Source organism: Lepidochelys olivacea, assembly GCF_965140295.1.
Source record: "Lepidochelys olivacea isolate rLepOli2 genome assembly, chromosome: 1".
NCBI lineage: Eukaryota > Metazoa > Chordata > Testudines > Cheloniidae > Lepidochelys > Lepidochelys olivacea.
Genome location: NC_140411.1, coordinates 333622746 through 333645300, shown reverse-complemented (window position 1 = coordinate 333645300; position 22555 = coordinate 333622746).

The window sequence follows — 22555 nt, the reverse complement described above, 5'->3', positions numbered from 1 at the left end:
TGCACTGAGTGAGGTTTAAGGTTGGTTTGTCTTTCATGACAGCAAATTTGCAGTTCAAGTTCCTGCTAAAAATTCACTTTAAACCCTCCCCACAAAAAAATCTTATAAATGTTGTGGAGAGCTTTTATATTAATTCTTATTCTCTCTCACATAAACGCATTCACTACCTAATTCAAGGACCACCTAAGGACCCCCAGTTCTGCCATGATTAACTCTGTGCCCATGATTAATCCTATTGACTTCAGTAGGACTACTCACATGCACATATGTTTGCAGATCACAGCTTGAAGGCCAATTCTCTGCAGTCATTATTCACATCAATTTTGCCTAAGGGAGGACTGCAGGGTTTGCTGCTTTAATGTAAAGCGCAGGGAAAGCAAGAACACTGAGAACCTTGACACTTGTGGTTTGTCAACCTGGTGCATTAATCTGCACCAGAGTGCTGTAAATTCTAGTGTGCTCTAGCATGTTGCCAACTAGCTGGCCCATGTGGCCCCTGCTGGTGCACGCTAGAAGTCCCCTACGGTGTGTTAATATAGTGTTGCTTGAAAGGGGACTTCATTAATGCACACTAGGAAACTTGTAGTTCATGTCAGCAGGGTCCACACGGGCCAGTTAATGCACTACACTCTAGTGTACACTAGAATTTACTCCCCTCTAGTGCAGACAAATGCACCATGTAGATCCATGAGTCCTGCATGAGTTCAATGAATTTGTCAAACTAGAATCAGGATTGCCGAAGGACAGAGGATTGTTTAAGGAAAAAAGTTGTGGAAGACTCTGGCAACAAAAGAAAGAGTGTGGGCCTGGCATGATGGCTACATGTTTCTTCCCTCCCTAAAGAGAACCAATAGGGTATCCACTCGTAAACATGTGCACCCCAATTCCTAGACTCATTGAGGAGCCTCCACCTGAAAAAGCAAAACTGGTTGAGTATGATATTGCAGTCTCCTGAAGCGACTGTCAAAATGCTTCAGAAGAGGCATTTTCTCAGGACTAAGGTGGAGTAGGACATCTCCAAGCAGACAAACTGCTCTCTCGGGTTCACCTTTCCTCATGCTCAATTAATAACTTGCCATGAGTGGACAGTCTGTGAAATGACAGGTTACTTAAATGTACAGATGGCAGGATTTGGCCCTCATTATTTACATACACAGGACACTGAGTTTGACCTGCTGGGTCTTCTCTCCAGGAAAATGACAGCACCTATGTCAGAATAATTTCCACATAGCAATGAGAACTGATGATGTGGTAGGGTTTTTTTTTTTTATGTGATTTGTTTTAGTTCCTTTTCTCTTGCTGCCAACCATCATCATAACTAATTCCCTCATATTGGGAATATAAACGTGAAGCTGTTGTAGGTAATAACACTCCTGCTCTGTGAAATCAGCTATTAAGGGGGGCTCCAGAATGTCACTGCCAATATCACTCCAGCAGAAAGTGAGTGCCATGACTAGGTTACAAACCCTAACTCCGCCAGCCCGGGGTCCAAAGATGTCTACTCTATTTTAAGCTCCCCATATGATGACAGAACATGCGAGAAAAAGAGATGGTGGATGGTAAAAACAAATCAATAGCAGTTTTGTGAGAGCAAAGAATTATATCTGATAGCTGGGGGGTGGGAGGAGGTATACATGCAGTGTCTTCTTGATCCTGGAACTGGCATTAAAAAGCAGACATGGTATGTCCCTGGACAGCATTAATGCAAGCAATTTCTGATGGCCTACAAAATATTCTGAACATGTAGATAGTGATGCCACTACCAAATGTAATACCCACTTTTCAAGGCTAACCTGACCTGTTTACGCAAGAAAGGGCAAGTGAACCAGAGGCTGGGTCTGCACTAAAGAAATTAACCATTCCCAGTTGAACCACTGGGACTGCATGGGGTTAAACTCCAAAGGTGCATGTATATGCTGCTAGTAGCTTGCTGATACAGGTTAAAGACTGGGGCAGGTTCCAGGTCCAGAGTCTCACTGTTCTATACCACTGCAGTAACAGCACAAGCAAGCGACTTCTGGTCAGCATGATGGGTGGGCAGTGGAGTGCATCAGACAGCAACCAGTGCACAGTGCGATAGCTTTGGGTGGCATATTTGTGCTATTGAAATTACTTTAGTGATCTCTGTCCTCAGTGTACATGGTAGTTAGCTTTGCTGGAAGCAAATCTAAGCCCAGTGCCACACCCGTAGATACACCACTGCAAGCATTTTGGTGTATGGATAGTGTAACATGCATCCATTTATTAGCACAGTAAATCTCTCTGCTGTAGATAAGGCTGTCACAACCCTGTGTGAGCTCCCCCTGGCAGACTGTAGTCTTATTGCTGGTTTTGGCTCTAACCATTGGATCCAACCACATGCTCTTAATCTTCTGTGTCTGGACACAGTCTCAGCAGTGTCTCTGGGCCTGCAGACATGGACTCAGGGCACAGATCCTGTGTCTAGCTCCCCGTCTGAAGAGATGGGCAATCCAACTACCTAGTCCCTGTAACCAATGCCAGGTCTCCCAAGCCTCACCAGTAGCCATAACACACTGACAAGAGTTTCACCAAAGCTGCAGACCCTCTGGATTATGGTTTTTCCTCTTCTGAGACTCCATGACCCTTAAATCTAGTAACACACAGACTTTCTAAAGCAATCAACCTTTACTCTTAGACAAAGCACAAGAAATATGCATATATATGAAAAAATAACAAAACTTGCACACAAATCCCTGATCATTCAGAGAACCCTTTCAGTTTTAGTCAGTGTTCCATGGAACCCAGGGTTCTTGATGCCTTCTAGCTCTGGTCATCTCCTCCTTGTTGGAGAGAGTCTTTTTTGTAAAGATTCAGTCCCCTCTGTCAGGTGACTCTACTGAGTGGCCTCAAGTCCCTCATCAGGTGATCTATTGCTTGGTTACAAGCCCACTTTGAGAACTGATTCCTCTGGGCAGTAGCCAGCTCATTGATCTAAGGTGCTTCCATTTGAATGGAAGATCATTCAGGTTAATGATAGCTGATTGCTTTCCATTGTTAGCTGTCTACTAACACCTCCAGCAATCAGGACAAATTGATAAACTAAACAGTAATAAGTCACCAGGACCAGATGGTATTCACCCAAGAGTTCTGAAGAAACTCATATGTGAAATTGCAGGACTACTAACTGTAGTCTGTAATCTATCATTTAAATCAGCTTCAGTATCAAATGACTGGAGGATAGCTAATGTGATGCCAATTTTTAAAAGGGCTCCAGAGGTGACCCTGGCAATTATAGGCTGGTAAGCCTGACTTCAGTACCGGGCAAATTGGTTGAAACTATAGTAAAGAACAAAATTGTCAGACACACAGATCAACGTAATTTGTTGGGGGAGATCAACATGGTTTTTGTGAAGGGAAGTCATGTCACACCAATCTATTAGAATTCTTTGAGGGGGTCAACAAGCATATGGACAAGGGGAATTGAGTGGATATAGTGTATTTAGATTTTCAGAAAGCCTTGGACAAGATCCCTCACCAAAGACTCTTAAGCAAAGTAAGCTGTCATGGAATAAGAGACAAGGTCCTCTCATGGATTGGTAACTGGTTAAAAGATAGGAAACAAAGGGTAGGAATAAATGGTCAATTTTCAGAATGGAGAGAGGTAAATAGTGGTGTGCCCCAGTGGTCTGTCTTGGGCGCAGTCTTATTTAACATATTCATAAATGATCTGGAAAAAGGGGTAAACAGTCAGGTTGCCAAATTTGCAGATGATACAAAACTACTTAAGATAGGTCCCAGGCAGACTGCAAAGAGCTACAAAAGGATCTCTCAAAACTGGGTGACTGGGCAACAAAATGGCAGATGAAATTCAATGGTGATAAATGCAAAGTAATGCATGTTGGAAAACAATCCCAACTATACATATAACATGATGGGGTCTCAATTAGCTGTTACCACTCAAGAAAGAGATCTTGGAGTCATTGTGGATAGTTCTCTGAAAACGTCCACTCACTGTGCAGCGGCAGTCAAAAAAAGCAAACAGAATGTTGGGAATCATTAAGAAAGGGAGAGATAATAAGACAGAAAATATCATATTGCCTCTATATAAATCCATGGTACACCCACATCTTGAATACTATGTGCAGATATGGTCACCGTGTCTCAAAAAAGATATGTTGGAATTGGAAAAGGTTCAGAAAAGGGCAACAAAAATGATTACAGGTATGGAACGGCTGCCATATGAGGATTCATTAATAAGACTGGGACTTTTCAGATTGGAAAAGAGATGACTAAGGGGGGGATAAGATTGAGGTCTATAAAATAATGACTGGTGTGGAGAAAGTAAATAAGGAAGTGTTATTTACTCCTTCTCAGAATACAAGAACTAGGAGTCACCAAATGAAATTAATTGGCAGCAGGTTTAAAACAAACAAAAGGAAGTAATTTTTCACACAACACACGGTCAACCTGTGGAACTCCTTGCCGGAGGATGTTGTGAAGGCTAAGACTATAATAGGGTTCAAAAAGAACTCGATAAATTCATGAAGGATCGGTCCATCAATGGCTATTAGTCAGGATGGACAGGAATGGTGTCCCTAACCTCTGTTTGCCCGAAGCTGGGAATGGGTGACAAGGAATGGATCACTTGCTGATTACCTTTTCTGTTCATTCCCTCTGGGGCACCTGGCATTGGCACTGTCAGAAGACACAATACTGGGCTTGATGGACCTTTGTTCTGACCTGGTATGGCCATTCTTATGTTCTTAATCCCAAACCACAATGAAGTTTAATAGACAGCAATGAAAGTACTGTGAAGTTTACGCTCAAAATGGCATTCACAAAACAAAGTGGAGTTTGTAGTTTGATATAAACATATGCCAGTCCATCTTAGGCCAGTGTAGAGGGTTGTATGCCTGATAAAAAAGCCCAACTTTCCACTGACTTGGTCATTATATGGTAAATAGTTTTAGCCCTATCTCGGGGCAGATCTCTTAAGGATTCCTATCTTTCAACACTGGAACTGAAGAAACACTTGTGCAATATGAGTTATTAAATTCCTTGAAGATAATCCACACAGGAAGACCAGATTAGATCAAAGTCAGAGTGCTGCCCTCTGGAGTTGTAACATATTTTTCCGGGAGGGGTCATTTCTTAGAGAGTTTGAATACATAAGGATGAAATAGGGAGACTTTCTGTTTTCTAGAGATCAGCAATTCTTTTCTTAGCCAGCGATAAATCACTGTCCACAAAGTTTTGCTGATAGACATTTATTTTATTCTTCTTCTACTTCCAAATACACCATACTGAGTTTGGGACAAGGTTGATTGGTTTGTTAATGATTTCTGGTGTGTTTGAAGTAAGTTTTTGCCAGTGCCTGGGTAACTTAGAACAGGATCAGAACATATTTGGGATCTCCCCTTTAATAAAACATTGAAGTGAATTCTGGCTGTTCTGCATAGGGCAGGCAGTGATTTGAAAAGGGGATAATATACATTTTGTACTGTTATAAGTGTGTCTTTCTATATTTAACATGGATATAACTTCCACAGAAATTTAGCCCTGTTTGCATTCTAAATGTATAACTATCCAATACACATTTTTCTTTAAGGTTCTTGATTCTTTTTGGCAGAGGCGGTGGAGATGGGATTACATCTTTCCTGGCAACAACCAAGCTAAAAAATAAATAAATCTAATTTCTGAGTGTCATTTTCATGCAATCCAGTTGTATCCATTACCATTAATGCATCTCCCTGTAAATACCACATAGTTACCACAACTGTTACCATAAGTGAAGGGAAAATATGTGGTATCTCAGTTACCTAATAATTAGTAGACATTGGCAAAGGCTTTTCTATTGATTTTACATACTTATGTCCCCCATTACTGTAGCAGCTCACATTCTTTTTATGTATTTAGCCTAGGGGTCGGCAACCTTCTGCACACGGCCCATGAGGGTAATCCATTGGTGGGCCATGAGACATTTTGTTTACATTGACTGTCCGCAGGCACGGCCCCCCGCAGTCCCAGTGGCTGTGGTTTGCCGTTCCTGGCCAACGGAAGCTGTGGGAAGCGGCAGCCCATGTTCCGGCAGCCCACGTGTCGAAGGTTGCTGACCCTGATTTAGCCTAACAACTCTCCTGTGATGTAGGGAAGTACTAAGACTCCTGATTTACAGATGGGGAACTGAGGCAGAGGGATACTAATTGACTTGCCCAAGAGCACACAAGTGGCCTGGGTCAGAGGAGGGAATTGAAGCTGTGTCTCCCAACTTGTAAATGAGCATCCTCGCTGCTGGGCCATCCTTCTACTTTTCTTAGTAGCAGCCACTGTAAGTCGGGGTCTGTGAAATACATAATGGAACACTATCTTGAAGTAACTACTACTGCTGGTATGGGGAAGTAATTTTTTTTCTAAATGAAAAGGACTGATGAAAATGAACAGTTTCGTCAACACTTTTCTAAAAAAAATTTTTGGGCAAAATCAAAAATGTCTGAGCAAAAATTGCCCACTTGGGAAAAAAGATTTGGTTTAAGATAAAATTGAAGTATATGCTGAAATGTTCCAATTTTCAGTGGCTATTTTCTGAAGATTCTGTTTGGGTTTTTTTTGAGGGAAACCTGGAAAATTTAATTAAAATGGACATTGCCAATGGAAACGTCTATATAAATAATCATTTTCAGTAGGATTTTTTCCCCATGCAAGGTCTTTGAGTAGCTCCAGTAACTACTACCAAGTAATTTCTATTGTGAAGTGCATTGTTGAAAAAATGTAAAATGTTCATCCCTAATAAATAAGTCTTGAGGGCAAAGTCCTATACAATCTGGTGAGGTGCTCTCCGACTGGCCCTTAGTAATTATTATTTTGCCTTGACCCCTAAGGACTCATCATCTCTAACATAAACTTTCACTGGAGGCCTCAGATCCCTGAGTCAGTCTGCAGCCTCGGTGTCTACCTGGACTCCTCATTGTCTCCGGATACCAAGTAGATACTGCTGTGACAAATGCCCTTTTCCATCTCAGTAATTGTCTGTACTGTTTGTAGGTCTGTAACCAACAACTTTCCAAAAGCTACAACTGGTTCGGAATAGTGTGGCTGGATAATAATTATAGTTAACATATTGCGAGGAGAGGGTAGTATTTAAGTAGCCTGTTGGTTCAGCAGCAGAGGCATTGAGAGTACATCATTCCACTACTCTTGTCTCTGCCTCTGCACGGCTCCCCAATGAATACCAGGTCAAATTCAAGCATTCAGGCCCAGATCTACACAGGTATTTAGGCTCCTAATTTCCCTTGGACATCAGTCCTCATCTCCAGTGATCTCAAAGGCTCCATCGACTGGTGAAAGATGCTGCGAGTCTTGGAAACTCTTCAGCCAGGCACCAGCAGCTCCTCCTCCTGCTCCAGCTACAGTTTCCTCTGCCTGGTGAAAGCTTCTTTTCAGGTCCATGGAGGAAAGAGAAACACACCCAAGTCAATGTGAGGAGGGGAGCCCTTCCTCTGGTTTTAGCAGAGAAGACAGAGTGGTGTTCCTTTGCTTAAAGCCCGGTCTCTCTGGATTAGACCACTGCATTTCATCATTTCTGTGTTGTATAGCCTAGTGCTAAATCCATAGAGGAGCTCACTAATGAAATATAAAATGACTAAGACTTTATTCAATCCCAGTTAATATTCTTAAACACTGCCCAATATGTCAGACCCACTTCACATTAAAGATAAATGGCATAAAAGTCATTGTGCCCAAAAAAGGGTTTTCCCCTCCATGTTTATCTTATGCAGCGTGATCAATGCCTTTTTGTAAATTAACAGTTTTCAGATTTATAAACAAGTCTTAACTCGGCTGCTATTTAGGCGCAAGTGATTATGTTTAGAGTTATAATGCAGCTATCTTGTTACACAGGTCAGAAGCCAATTTATTTATAGTACAAAACATTTGAAAAGTGACATCTGTTCTCGGGATACTTACAGGATGACTGAATTGACGTCAACAATGTAACCACAAACAACAAAAAAATGTTTCCTGTACATTTCCTCACAGTTTTTATCTATGTGATAACTGACCCCAGCATATTGTGCTTTTTATGCTTTTTCTGCATTCTAGGTAATGGCACTAATGGACAGATTTTCAGAAGTGCTTAGCTCCCAAATAAGTGGCCAGATTTTCAAGCACATTCAGCATGTTGGAGAGTGATCTCTTTGGCAAATCCAGATATGAGTGCAATGCTGGGCTGGGTGTTGAGTACTGAGCACTTTTGACAATCCTAAATGTCTAACTAGGAACTGGAGTCTCAACCTGGTCCTGGTTGTGAATGTTGAGTGCTAGAAATCTGGCCCTGAACTCTCTTGAAAATTGGGCCCTAAATGTGTGAGGGTATCACTGGAAATTAGGAGAAAATGGCAACTAATATTTAGAGGAAGAAAAAAGATGTGTCTATATTTTTGGAAGGACAAACTGTAGGTATTTGACTTCCCTGACCACAGAATTCCCTTCCAACAGGGGTGAAAGTAAAATTGAGCTCTTACCGGTACGGGGCTGGCTCTGGCCCCCCTGGAAGAGGCGGAGCCTTGGGTGGAAAGGGCGGGGCTGGGGTCAGTGTCCCCCAGCCAACCCATCTGCGCTGCCTGGCCCACGCCACCTGGGGCTCCAGTGGTGATTAAAGGGCCCGGGGCAGCTACTTCTTTTGCCCCCTCCCCCGCCCCATTGGTGGCCCGGGGTGGGGGAAAAGGGGCAACAACATTAAAGCACTGCAGGGTCCTTTGCCGCAGCAGCGTTTTAACGTTGCTGCCCCTTTTGCTCCCCCACCCATCGGCAGTTCTGCTGGTAGGAACCTCCGGGGCGGGGGGACAAAAGGGGAAGCGACGTTAAAAGTGCTTTAAAGGCAGCGGTACGGGCCGGTACTGGTGGCTACTTTTTAGCAGTACACCGTACTGGCCCATACCGCCTTACTTTCACCCCACCTTCTAAAAGAGTTTGTCATTGACCTAAATCAGGAGTTCTCAGTCTCTTTCATAGGGTGAAGCACATCTTGAAAGTGAACATCTTGTAACAGCTAATTCTTCTGTTTGATTAACATACAGACCGCCTCCCTTCAATTCATAACTGCATAACATGCCCAGAGAAGCTACAGCAATGGGCAACATGGAGAATTAAGATTAAGAAAACATGTAATGTGTTTTTAGCTTCTTTAAATGTGACTTAGCGGCTGGAAATACAAAATAAAGCCTGCACAATGTAACCAGGCAGGTCTTTGTAGCTCACCATCAAGTGTTCCATGGATTACAATTTGGGAACCATTGATCTCAGTATATGGTCAAGCAGAGAGTACAGTCAGGTCCAACAGTCTGGAAAACTCTAGTCATATCTGAATATACTTGAACATGATCATGGATGAAGATCAAACGTTTATGTTGAGCCCCTTACATTTCTCAGCTGCTGTTGACACCATTGGCTACAAGCTCTTATTGGCACATCTGTGGTCTCCAGAGCAAGGAGTGCTGAGTTAGAGAATCCATTTTACTGACTTAAACCTTTGAGACAGCTGCTTTCTTCTGCCTAGTTAGTGATATCACTGCTTAGCACAGCTCACTAAAGTAGTATGTATCATCATCCTACAGTCATAGCCTTTGAGGCCAGAACAGACCATTAAGTCATCTCGTCTGATCTTTTTTATAACACAAGCCATAGAATTTCACCCAGTTACCAAGGTATTAAATTCCTTGAACTTCCCTTATAGAAACTGTAAGCGTTATGACTTTTTAGGTACTGGTAGGTAGTGGTTATATTATTTCACATCCTCTCTAGCAAGACTACTGCATATTTTTTAAATACATCTTTACTGGCATATTTCACTCCTTCTTATCCCTTCATGATGCTGAAAGCTGTCCAGAACCACAGTGAAATATTTATTAAGGTGGGTTAAATTATGTCACTTAGTTTGGTGTTAATGCCTAAAGTTATTTATAGGTGTCAGAGATGGCCTGTGACTGAAATACCCAGTACAATTCTTGTATCCACTCTCAAAATACCTCGCCTAGTCAAATGGAATCTGAAATGAAGGAGATTGTTTGTTTTGCAAAGAATCATAAAGATGACTAGCACTAAAGAAGCAACTGCTGTTTTGATTACAGAATGCTACAGAATAATTGTCTACACTCCCTTGATATCACTTCTGAAAGTACAGTCCGTGTCTGCCACTTGATTATCTGACTCAGAAAGTAGTCTCATTGATTTCAATATCAATAAAGGTGGCAGAATCCGTCCTTGAAAGACGAGGTACCAAATTTCCAGGAATGACCTCAGTATGCCAGCTAACCAGCACGGCCTGACAGACCTGACGAAAACATTTGGGGTGGGGGAGGTAATTGTGGAAGTAATAAACCAGCAACAAGGTGGCAGTATCCAACAGGGCAGAGGCAGAAGTAAAGCCCCAGATCTACTCATGGCTGGCTATTCATACCTGTGTTTGGAAATATTGGTACTAGTGCAATGTAGAACCAGCCAGGCTATACTTAGGTGGGTGGCTGGGGGGGGGGGCATTGCCCCCCTCCCAACAGAGGCCTGGGCCCAGAGCAGAGGGAGTATGGAGCTACTTCTCCTGCCCATGGTGCCTCTGCAGCTGCATGCCACCTAGTGCTGGTCAGCTTCCCCTTCTATCTGTGCTGGGCGCTCTGCATGGCCTGAATGCATCCTGTTTTCTGTACAAGGGTGAGTGCCCATGGGGGGGAAATGGGGGAAAGGGAGGAAAGTTGGGGGAAGAAGCAATAGGGCAGGAAGGGGGATGGTCTAGGACAAGGGGAGGGGGATGTGGAAGTGGGGGGGAGGAGGATGAGAAGGGGATGGGAAATGGAGGGGGAAGCAGGAGCCCCTCATGCCGCATCCCCTCAGCAGCAGCAGCAGCTGCGGCTCCCCCGTAAGCTGGCCCATCCCGCCTCAGCACTGGCAGCCCACTTCTAGTGGGTAGCCCTGTCGCGGGTACCTCTTCCAGTGCCCTCCATATACCCCCTTCAGAACCTCCCAAATACTTATCCAGTTCCTCCTCCCCCTGTCCCTGGTAGCGTCCTCTATTTGGGAACTTGAAATATAGTAACCATAGGGGTCGCTCCGTTCTCTCAGTCTTGGTTTCTGGAGCTGGTGGGAGCAAATCCACCCTGCCAGCAGCTATCTGCCCCGAGTACCGGGTTCACTGGGCCGAGCTCAGAGCTCGGGCTGTGTGACCGTGAGCCTGGAAGCTATGGGGCTGGAGTAGGGCAGCTCAGAAGAGCAAGGGGTGGTTCCACTGTGTGCACAAGGTGTGGGGGGAAAAGTGACCCGGCTGCAATGTCAGATACCTGGGCAACGAGCAGAGTGTGAACAGGCTGCTGAAAAGCAGGTGCCCAAGGGGATGAGTACTGCAGGGAGCACCTTGGGGAGCATCTCATGGCAGCCAGGTCCATCCCCCTAGGGAGGCATGCCTCACAGTTTGAAATCCTCTGTGCTAAATGGGAGGCAGAAGTGTGCAGGGGGAGGGGGAGAACGAGACCCTGCGTGCCTACCCCTGCAGCCATGTCACCTCCAGGGTGCACAAATACGATTGCTCGCCCCAGGCGCTAAAATGCTTAGAATCATAGAATCATAGAATATCAGGGTTGGAAGGGACCCCAGAAGGTCATCTAGTCCAACCCCCTGCTTGAAGCAGGACCAATTCCCAGTTAAATCATCCCAGCCAGGGCTTTGTCAAGCCTGACCTTAAAAACCTCTAAGGAAGGAGATTCTACCACCTCCCTAAGTAACGCATTCCAGTGTTTCACCACCCTCTTAGTGAAAAAGTTTTTCCTAATATCCAATCTAAACCTTCCCCACTGCAACTTGAGACCATTACTCCTCGTTTTGTCATCTGCTACCATTGAGAACAGTCTAGAGCCATCCTCTTTGGAACCCCCTTTCAGGTAGTTGAAAGCAGCTATCAAATCCCCCCTCATTCTTCTCTTCTGCAGGCTAAACAATCCCAGCTCCCTCAGCCTCTCTTCATAAGTCATGTGTTCCAGTCCCCTAATCATTTTTTGCCCTTCGCTGGACTCTTTCCAATTTATCCACATCCTTCTTGTAGTGTGGGGCCCAAAACTGGACGCAGTACTCCAGATGAGGCCTCACCAATGTCGAATAGAGGGGAACGATCACATCCCTCGATCTGCTCGCTATGCCCCTACTTATACATCCCAAAATGCCATTGGCCTTCTTGGCAACAAGGGCACACTGCTGACTCATATCCAGCTTCTCGTCCACTGTCACCCCTAGGTCCTTTTCTGCAGAACTGCTGCCTAGCCATTCGGTCCCTAGTCTGTAGCTGTGCATTGGGTTCTTCCGTCCTAAGTGCAGGACTCTGCACTTATCCTTATTCAACCTCATCAGATTTCTTTTGGCCCAATCCTCCTATTTGTCTAGGTCCTTCTGTATCCTATCCCTGCCCTCCAGCGTATCTACCACTCCTCCCAGTTTAGTATCATCCGCAAATTTGCTGAGAGTGCAATCCACACCATCCTCCAGATCATTTATGAAGATATTGAACAAAACCGGCCCCAGGACCGACCCTTGGGGCACTCCACTTGATACCGGCTGCCAACTAGACATGGAGCCGTTGATCACTACCCGTTGAGCCCGACAATCTAGCCAGCTTTCTACCCACCTTATAGTGCATTCATTCAGCCCATACTTCCTTAACTTGCTGACAAGAATACTGTGGGAGACCGTGTCAAAAGCTTTGCTAAAGTCAAGAAACAATACATCCACTGCTTTCCCTTCATCCACAGAACCAGTAATCTCATCATAGAAGGCAATTAGATTAGTCAGGCATGACCTTCCCTTGGTGAATCCATGCTGGCTGTTCCTGATCACTTTCCTCTCATGCAAGTGCTTCAGGATTGATTCTTTGAGGACCTGCTCCATGATTTTTCCAGGGACTGAGGTGAGGCTGACTGGCCTGTAGTTCCCTGGATCCTCCTTCTTCCCTTTTTTAAAGATTGGCACTACATTAGCCTTTTTCCAGTCATCCGGGACTTCCCCCGTTCGCCACGAGTTTTCAAAGATAATGGCCAATGGCTCTGCAATCACAGCCGCCAATTCCTTCAGCACTCTCGGATGCAACTCGTCCGGCCCAATGGACTTGTGCACGTCCAGCTTTTCTAAATAGTCCCTAACCACCTCTATCTCCACAGAGGGCTGGCCATCTCTTCCCCATTTTGTGATGCCCAGCGCAGCAGTCTGGGAGCTGACCTTATTAGTGAAAACAGAGGCAAAAAAAGCATTGAGTACATTAGCTTTTTCCACATCCTCTGTCACTAGGTTGCCTCCCTCATTCAGTAAGGGGCCCACACTTTCCTTGGCTTTCTTCTTGTTGCCAACATACCTGAAGAAACCCTTCTTGTTACTCTTGACATCTCTTGCTAGCTGCAGCTCCAGGTGCGATTTGGCCCTCCTGATATCATTCCTACATGCCCGAGCAATATTTTTATACTCTTCCCTGGTCATATGTCCAACCTTCCACTTCTTGTAAGCTTCTTTTTTATGTTTAAGATCCGCTAGGATTTCACCATTAAGCCAAGCTGGTCGCCTGCCATATTTACTATTCTTTCGACTCATTGGGATGGTTTGTCCCTGTAACCTCAACAGGGATTCCTTGAAATACAGCCAGCTCTCCTGGACTCCCTTCCCCTTCAAGTTAGTCCCCCAGGGGATCCTGGCCATCCATTCCCTGAGGGAGTCAAAGTCTGCTTTCCTGAAGTCCAGGGAAGTCTTAGTTATGACGCTGTTGGTCAGCACTACCCATGTTTCTGTTTTGATTTCTCTAATGTACTTCTGATTTCATCTGTTCATCATACAGTTTTCCCTCATTCTAATGTGGTGAGTTGCAGAATACTGAATGCCCACACTCGCATTTCTTACTGTAATTTAGGGACTGGATAAGATGCCCATCTCCTGTAACTGGGGTGTATAAAAAGACTGTGTGGCAGAAATGTGGTTAAAAACAAAAATGTCTTTTATACATAATTACCACAGTGAAACATCAAGGGCCTGATCTGCAATGATTCTGCCATCCAGCTTTCACTCTTGCACACAACCTTCCTATGCACTAACATACAGAAGATTCCGGCACCTGCAGTCGCAGATTTTGGAATTTGCAAATTGAGAACCCATTACCATTGGTAGCATTGAACTCCACCAACCATGCATCATGGTGATTAGAGCTGGAAAAATAATTGATTTTTCATTTTGCGGGCAGTTCTGAAAAATTGATTTGGGCTGAACCAAATCCAAAAACTTTGAAAAACTTGGATGAATTGAAAATGTCCATTTTGTGTTGAACAAATTAGAATTTGTATCAAATTTGCAAAAGCTTTCAGGTTGACCAAAACTGCATTCTCTGGTGAACAAACTCTCTGTCTGAAAAATCTACACATCTGTTGTGGTGATACTACACAGAAAGCATGTGTGCTGTAAATTGCACATGGATAAAAAAGATTCTGAATAGCAAACCTTTAATTTTTGAAGTTATGAAAGCATCTTGCACACACGAAGGTTGAAGGGCTTTCATTCTAGCTTAACCCATGTCTGAAACATTCCGAAGGTTTGCAGTTCTTAGGAAATAACCACAATTACTGTTGAATTGCATAAGTACTACAAAATTCTCTCTTAGTCAATACACAAGAATTAGATAAAGTGGCTTTGACATAGTGCTTAGTAATTGAACACAGAATAACTCATTGAGAATCCCCTTATAATTTTAAATGCAGCCTTCCCTCATAATGTATGAATTATTCAAAAAATAGGTCTCAGATTTTCTCCAGGAACATAGAACTAGAAACCATGGTCATATTCCTGTCTACTGATTCACTGTTCTCTTCACTTACAAATATAGGAGATGTAATATGAAGCATCAGGCATTCAGTAGCAGCTTACGTGCTAGTTGAGTGAGATCCTGACCTTTAGCCAGTCAGCCAGGCCCTACTGGAGTAGAGAGTGATGCTGCTGCTGGTCATACATCTAATCCAAACATAGGATACATTTTCATGACAACTTTTACAACATCTCCCTTTTTCCATGGCAAAATTTCAAAATTTAAAATATCCTGACCAGCTATAATCAGGAGGCTCCCTCCATGTGACTTGGGGCAGGACCTGGCCACATGCATCTGGACTGAAATTTCAAACCTACCTAAAAGATTTGGATACCCAACTCCCATTCATTTCAGTGGGAATTAGTTGTCCAATTACCTAGGCGGTTTTGAAAACCTAAGCGTTACACTTCAAAAACTGTACAATATGCTCAAAGAGGGCAATGAGTTGATTTAGGTACCAACCAATCAAGAAGAAAATTCTGGACCAATTTTTCCAAAACCAGATGGCTAGAGTTAGACATCTTGAGTCACAATTAGGCACTGAAGTGGCTAGGTTTTCAGCAGTGGACCACTCATTTAAGGCTGTAATTTTAGGTATGAGCTTTTAATAAATGTCTGCCCTGGTGACAAATAGCCAACTATCTGTTTTCAGAGGGTTTTCAGAAGTACCTGCATCTTTGAGTCTCTTAATATAACTGAATGTTTTGCATTGCAAGCAGAATGATGAATGTTTATTAATATAAAACATCTGTATTGTGTTAGGCATTCACAAGACAGTCTGAGATAAGAGAGAGGAACTATTTGTCCCTTTTCCATTGCCTGGATAGAACTGAGTGGGGTTGTCTGCGTAACATCCAATACCTATTAGCCATGTGTCAAGCGAGTCATTTTTTAAACTGATTCACCATCAGCCAAAGAAAATGGCCTATCTGTTCTTCATTGACATGCTTGTTTAAATTAGTTTAATTTGTGTGTGGCAGGGGTAGGGGTTTGTGTAAGCAAGTACTTATGGAAATGAAGCTTTGGTATCAAAAATGAGCACGTCAAAGATACAGCTTCCTATAATTCATGTTTTCAGGAAATAAAATAGGAAATCAATCAAGAGGAGCTGCACAAAAGATCTCTTCAGCAGGAAGCTGTTTCTCAATTAACTCCAGACACTTTTTTGCACAAACATCAGACAGGGTGGGCTGCCTTGTGGTGTTATTTATCAGAAATTCACTCCCCTCCTTCACCTCGCTTCTTCCCGCACATGGCTAGTGCTCAATGTCTTCCTCCAGCCAGGAGGGGCAGTTTAGAGGCTTCCTTTTGCAACTGAAGCCAACATCACTCTTTTGGCCAGTTCACACGGTATGGGCAGTCTGCCCCAATCTGGGTGCAGGAAGCCATCTCTAGTTCCAGTGCTTTGACTAGGTTGAATGAAACAAAATGTGGCCAAAAAAAGGGCCTTTCAAATGTATTTAACATTCCGTGTGTGTGTGTGTGTGTGTGTGTGTGTGTGTGAGAGAGAGAGAGAGAGAGAGAGACATACTGTACCAGGAAAAGCAGCATGATGTACTGCATCTTTAACTCATAGTAAGTCTACATAAAATTACTAATACTTCTGGGTGTCAGAAAGGCATAGCATGTACATGGAGGCTAAAACATAACATGCTAGATCTTTCAGGGTTTAAGAGTAGAAGTAATTAAAAAAAAATCTGTTGTCAAAGCCATTTCAAGAAACAGTGTGAGGATTAGTTATAAAGCTTCTTTGGGAGTGACCCTCTTCATCTACAAGTCTTAAAGTATCACATGAAGAAAGTTTGCTGTAGCCCAGAGCCAGATCTTGGCAAGCTAACATCAATGACAGTTTTCTAATAAGAGCAACCACAAGAAAGTGTGTTACAGGTTCTGCAAAGAAAACCAAGTGTCTTCACCTGGTGTAAGCTATTTGTTTCGCGTCTCAGAGTTAGCTCTAACTTCTGCAGAGCTGCATGCAGTGTAAAACTTGGAGCCCATGTAATTCCTTCCCTACTTGTAGCTATGTTCCTACATGGCAACATAATCATGGCACTCCAGCTTTGGTTCCATCCTCACATGGACAGATACCACAGTGCTGAGTGTGAAATAAATACCTAGCTAGATCCACCCTGGCTTTGAACATACACAAGTGTTCCTCTTTCCTTACGCCTCATGGTGCTTCTCAGGTCCCAGTGACCCTGGGTGTGATGTTCCAGGGGTCTGTGTGACCCCCTACATATGCTGAGAAACCAGATGGTGAAAAGTGCAGCTTTCTATCAGGGCAGGGCAGTAAAGGAATCCAGTCTCTGCCCCACTCCACTAATGCAGGATCTGATTGGGACTATGGATAGAGGATTGAAGGATAGTGATCTGGCTGTTAAGTCATAGGTGTATATGTGGTTTGGGGCTGAATACATCACATTGGCTTTAGGTCACCATGGTTACATCTTCTGACAGAATTGTCAGGAGTTTTGATTATTCACTTTGTCAAGGTTCCTTCCCCACTCTGAACTCTAGGGTACAGATGTGGGGACCTGCATGAAAGACCCCCTAAGCTTATTCTTACCAGCTTAGGTTAAAAACTGCCTCAAGGTACAAGCTTTGCCTTGTCCTTGAACCCTATGCTGCCACCACCAAGCATGTTAAACAAAGAACAGGGAAAGAGCCCACTTGGAGACGTCTTCCCCCGAAAATATCCCCCCAAGCCCTACACCCCCTTTCCTGGGGAGGGCTTGATAAAAATCCTCACCAGTTTGCATAGGTGAACACAGACCCAAACCATTGGATTTTAAGGACAATGAAAAAGCAATCAGGATCTTAAAAGAAGACTTTTAATTAAAGAAAAAGTAAAAGAATTATCTCTGTAATATCCGGATGGTAAATACTTTACAGGGTAATCACATTCAAAACATAGAGAATCCCTCTCGGCAAAACATTAAGTTACAAAAAGACACAAAAACAGGAATATACATTCCATTCAGCATAGCTTATTTACCAGCCATTTAAACAAAAGGAAATCTAACGCATTTCTAGCTAGATTACTTACTAACTTAGCAGAAGTTCTGAAGAGCATCCCTGACCTGTTCCCGGCAAAAGCATCACACAGACAGACAAACCCTTTGTCCGTCCCCCCCTCCCCTGTCCAGCTTTGAAAGTATCTTGTCTCCTCATTGGTCATTTTTGTCAGGTGCCAGCAAGGTTATCTTAGCTTCTTAACCCTTTACAGTGAAAGGGTTTTGCCTCTGGCCAGGAGGGATTTTATAGTTCTGTATACAGAAAGGTGGTTACCCTTCCCTTTATATTTATGACACTTTATGAATTTGGGGCAGAATTCAGAAAAGAGATCCTAGGTCAGATTTTGGCATTAATCACTTCATCACTCAGTCATTCGCTTTTTGGGGCAATGTTGCCACTTCCATTGCTTGTATCTTTTCTACCTAGATTATAACATCTTTGTTGCAGGGACCATCCTCTGTACATATGTCTATGAAACACCTAGCACAGTGGGACCCACAACAGCAATAATACATAATAATAATTGTAAGTTTTTTAGGGCAAAAGCCTTGTATTCTTATTTTATTCATGAAGCACCTCACACACTTTTGGGACAAAGCAAATGATAATAAAATAATGATTTATCACATCAAAACCAATTGAAAGAAATGAAGCGCTCTCTGAAATGTTTGCATGCAATTGCTGATTACAAGATAAACAGCAATCAAAATGTATCTAATAATAATAATAATACCTCACATATATATAGTGTTTTTCATCAGTAGATGGCAAAGTAAGTGCACCCCCCAAAAATCAGTCATTTTGGTTAGACAGTGGTATTTGGTTCCATTTCAGATGGCAGAGATTTCTTGTTTTATTTTTTAGCTATTGTTTGGAATGCAATATTACATGTAAATCTGGGAATCAGAAAAGGGGTAAAGTGTGTGTGTGTAAGTGTAAGAGAGAGAGAGAGAGAGAGAACAGGAACTGAAAGTCTCAGAGAACAATAGTTTTCATTTCTGGAGGTGGTGTTGACTCATCAACAGCAGAGTCTATTCTGTCCTTGCTGGAGTGAGCAGGAAGTGAAAGTGCAATCTAAGGAACTCCAGACATTCAGATAAACAACCAGATAAGATCAAGTGGCATGAAATTACTTGTCCGTGTCTGTGATTTTTTTTATGATGAGTTGATTTTTGTTCAGTGTGACTGAAAGTTGACTGAAGAATTGGTGAAAGGTGTTGGGCAGAGCCCTGGAGATTGGATGCCTCCATTTATCTATTGCACCAGCAATGGGGGAGGTAGGTTCACTCACGCTGTTCTTACAGTGTGTCACAATGCACTTGTAAGGAGGAGAGGGTACTTCACTCTCCATTGCCTATTCAGTCCCTATGCTCTCTGCAAAGATTGCCAACAAACCTCATGACAATGAGATCACGCAGTTACTCAGCATATTGGAATGATTCTATAACTTCTCCCCTGCCTTTTCTTTTTCATTTTTTTAAAGTTACCTCTCCTTAGTCTTCACTCACTTTTTGTAGGTGAGATGGTAGCAGTAAGTTTCTAGGAGATATTTGAATGTGGTGAGGTGGCAACATACTGGTAGAAGAAAGCGCAGAGACAATGGTGGAAGTAGGAGATTAAAAGAAAACGGAGGCTGATATGAATGACAGGGAAGGAACAGGAAAGGAGGTGAGGTCAGAGATGTTGGCAGGGGATGTGTCATATAAGGACTATGTGACAGGGTGTAACAGTCCTGCACTGGTGTAGCAGGGGTTAATCCTTCTCTTTGGGCTGAAGAGCCACACCTCCTCGGTTCTGCTGGGCATGCTCCAGTTGGAGATGGTATAAAAGGCAGCAGAGCTACTCACTCTGGGCTGACCACTGGCAAGGAAGGAGGTGTGCTGCTGGCTCCTGTGGGAAGACTTCCTGTACTCCAGGATGCAGAGGCCAGCCAGCCAGAGGTGAACCCCAAACCCTAGGCTCAAGACACCACAGAGAGTGGAGGCACTGTGGGGACCCAGAGATGTCAAACTGCAGAGAATTGGGGAATTGGGTAGGAAGTGACCCAGGGAAACTTTGCTGAGAATTGGTTGTGGAGCCAGAGACCAGCTTGGTGTGTTTTGGTAGGAGCTCCGCTGAGGTGGTGGTGTGCTACTCTGCCACTGACAGGGCCCTGGGTTGGGACCCAATGAAGATGGATGGCCTGGGTCCCCCAACCCTGGCCACCACCCTCTCCAGGGTGGTGGCCCAACTCACCAGTACTACTGACTCTGGCCACTAGGCCTCACTGCCCTAATAGCAAGGGCTGAACTATTGACTCTGGCTGCTAGGCTGCACTGCCCTGATCACAGGGGCTGCACTATTTACCCTGGGTGCTAGGCCACAGTGCCCTGATTGCAGGGTTGTGCTACTGACCCTGGGCACTAGGCTGCACTGCCCTGATAGCAAGGGCTGAGCTATTGACCCTGCACACTGCCCTGATCGCAGGAGCTGCGCTATTGACCCTGGGCGCTAGGCCACACTGCCCTGATCGCAGGGACTGCGCTATTGACCCTGGGCGCTAGACCACACTGCCCTGATCGCAGGGGCTGAACTATTGACCCTGGCCGCTAGGCTGCACTGCCCTGATCGCTGGGGCTGCACTATTTACTCTGGCCGCTAGGCCACACTGCCCTGAAAGTAAGAGACGAACTGTTGACTCTGGGGTTACGGGGCCACAGGGATGTGATGCCCCTCTCCCTTGCCCCCAAAGGATGACAAGGTGTACCTGCCCCCCAACAAACTGTAATAACAAGAAGTTGGAATTTCATGCTAGTGAGACATGGCTAAAGCACCAGGCATGAGGTATGATTTTTGCAGCAGTATTTTGGAGGCATTTAACTGGAAAGGAGCTTGGTTAATATTGACAAGACCACTGTGATAGCTGAGGTGAGAGATTTGTCCTTTGGGACAAAAAGGAAGGGGACAGAGTTTAGAAATGTTGTGGAGGAAAAAACAGCAGGATTTGGCTACAGCCTGGGTGTGGAAGGACAAGGAGAGGAGTTAAAGATCTCCTAGGCTACAGGCCTGGCTGCCAGGGAGGATGGTGGCATTGTTAGTCCTAACTGATAATGGAGATAGTGGAGGGAGTTTGAAGGAGGAATGATGATGAAAATCATGGAGCAGGTCCTCAAAGAATCAATCCTGAAGCACTTGCATGAGAGGAAAGTGATCAGGAACAGCCAGCATGGATTCACCAAGGGAAGGTCATGCCTGACTAATCTAATCGCCTTTTATGATGAGATTACTGGTTCTGTGGATGAAGGGAAAGCAGTGGATGTATTGTTTCTTGACTTTAGCAAAGCTTTTGACACGGTCTCCCATAGTATTCTTGTCAGCAAGTTAAGGAAGTATGGGCTGGATGAATGCACTATAAGGTGGGTAGAAAGCTGGCTAGATTGTCGGGCTCAACGGGTAGTGATCAATGGCTCCATGTCTAGTTGGCAGCCGGTATCAAGTGGAGTGCCCCAAGGGTCGGTCCTGGGGCCGGTTTTATTCAATATCTTCATAAATGATCTGGAGGACGGTGTGGATTGCACTCTCAGCAAATTTGCGGATGATACTAAACTGGGAGGAGTGGTAGATACGCTGGAGGGGAGGGATAGGATACAGAAGGACCTAGACCAATTGGAAGATTGGGCCAAAAGGAATCTGATGAGGTTCAATAAGGATAAGTGCAGGGTCCTGCACTTAGGACGGAAGAACCCAATGCACAGCTACAGACTAGGGATCGAATGGCTAGGCAGCAGTTCTGCGGAAAAGGACCTAGGGGTGACAGTGGACGAGAAGCTGGATATGAGTCAGCAGTGTGCCCTTGTTGCCAAGAAGGCCAATGGCATTTTGGGATGTATAAGTAGGGGCATAGCGAGCAGATCGAGGGACGTGATCGTTCCCCTCTATTCGACATTGGTGAGGCCTCATCTGGAGTACTGTGTCCAGTTTTGGGCCCCACACTTCAAGAAGGATGTGGATAAATTGGAGAGAGTCCAGCGAAGGGCAACAAAAATGATTAGGGGACTGGAACACATGAGTTATGAGGAGAGGCTGAGGGAGCTGGGATTGTTTAGCCTGCAGAAGAGAAGAATGAGGGGGGATTTGATAGCTGCTTTCAACTACCTGAAAGGGGGTTCCAAAGAGGATGGCTCTAGACTGTTCTCAATGGTAGCAGATGACAGAACGAGGAGTAATGGTCTCAAGTTGCAGTGGGGAAGGTTTAGATTGGATATTAGGAAAAACTTTTTCACTAAGAGGGTGGTGAAACACTGGAATGCGTTACCTAGGGAGGTGGTAGAATCTCCTTCCTTAGAGGTTTTTAAGGTCAGGCTTGACAAAGCCCTGGCTGGGATGATTTAACTGGGAATTGGTCCTGCTTTGAGCAGGGGGTTGGACTAGATGACCTTCTGGGGTCCCTTCCAACCCTGATATTCTATGATTCTATGATTCTATGATTGGTTTAGTCTTGGCTGTGTTAAGCTTGGAGTGATGTTGAACCATCCAAAAAAGAGATATCAGAGGCAGCAAGAGAAACAAGATGGAACCTCTAGGGATAAGTCTGGAAGCTGGGGCACAGCTGATCCAGCAGCAAGGCTGCGGTGAGGAAGTTAATCCAGCAGTTGTAAACAGTCCAGTCAGTGACCTGGGGAGTGGGGAAGGAAGATAGGACAGAACCCACCAAACATACTTCATACAGAGCAG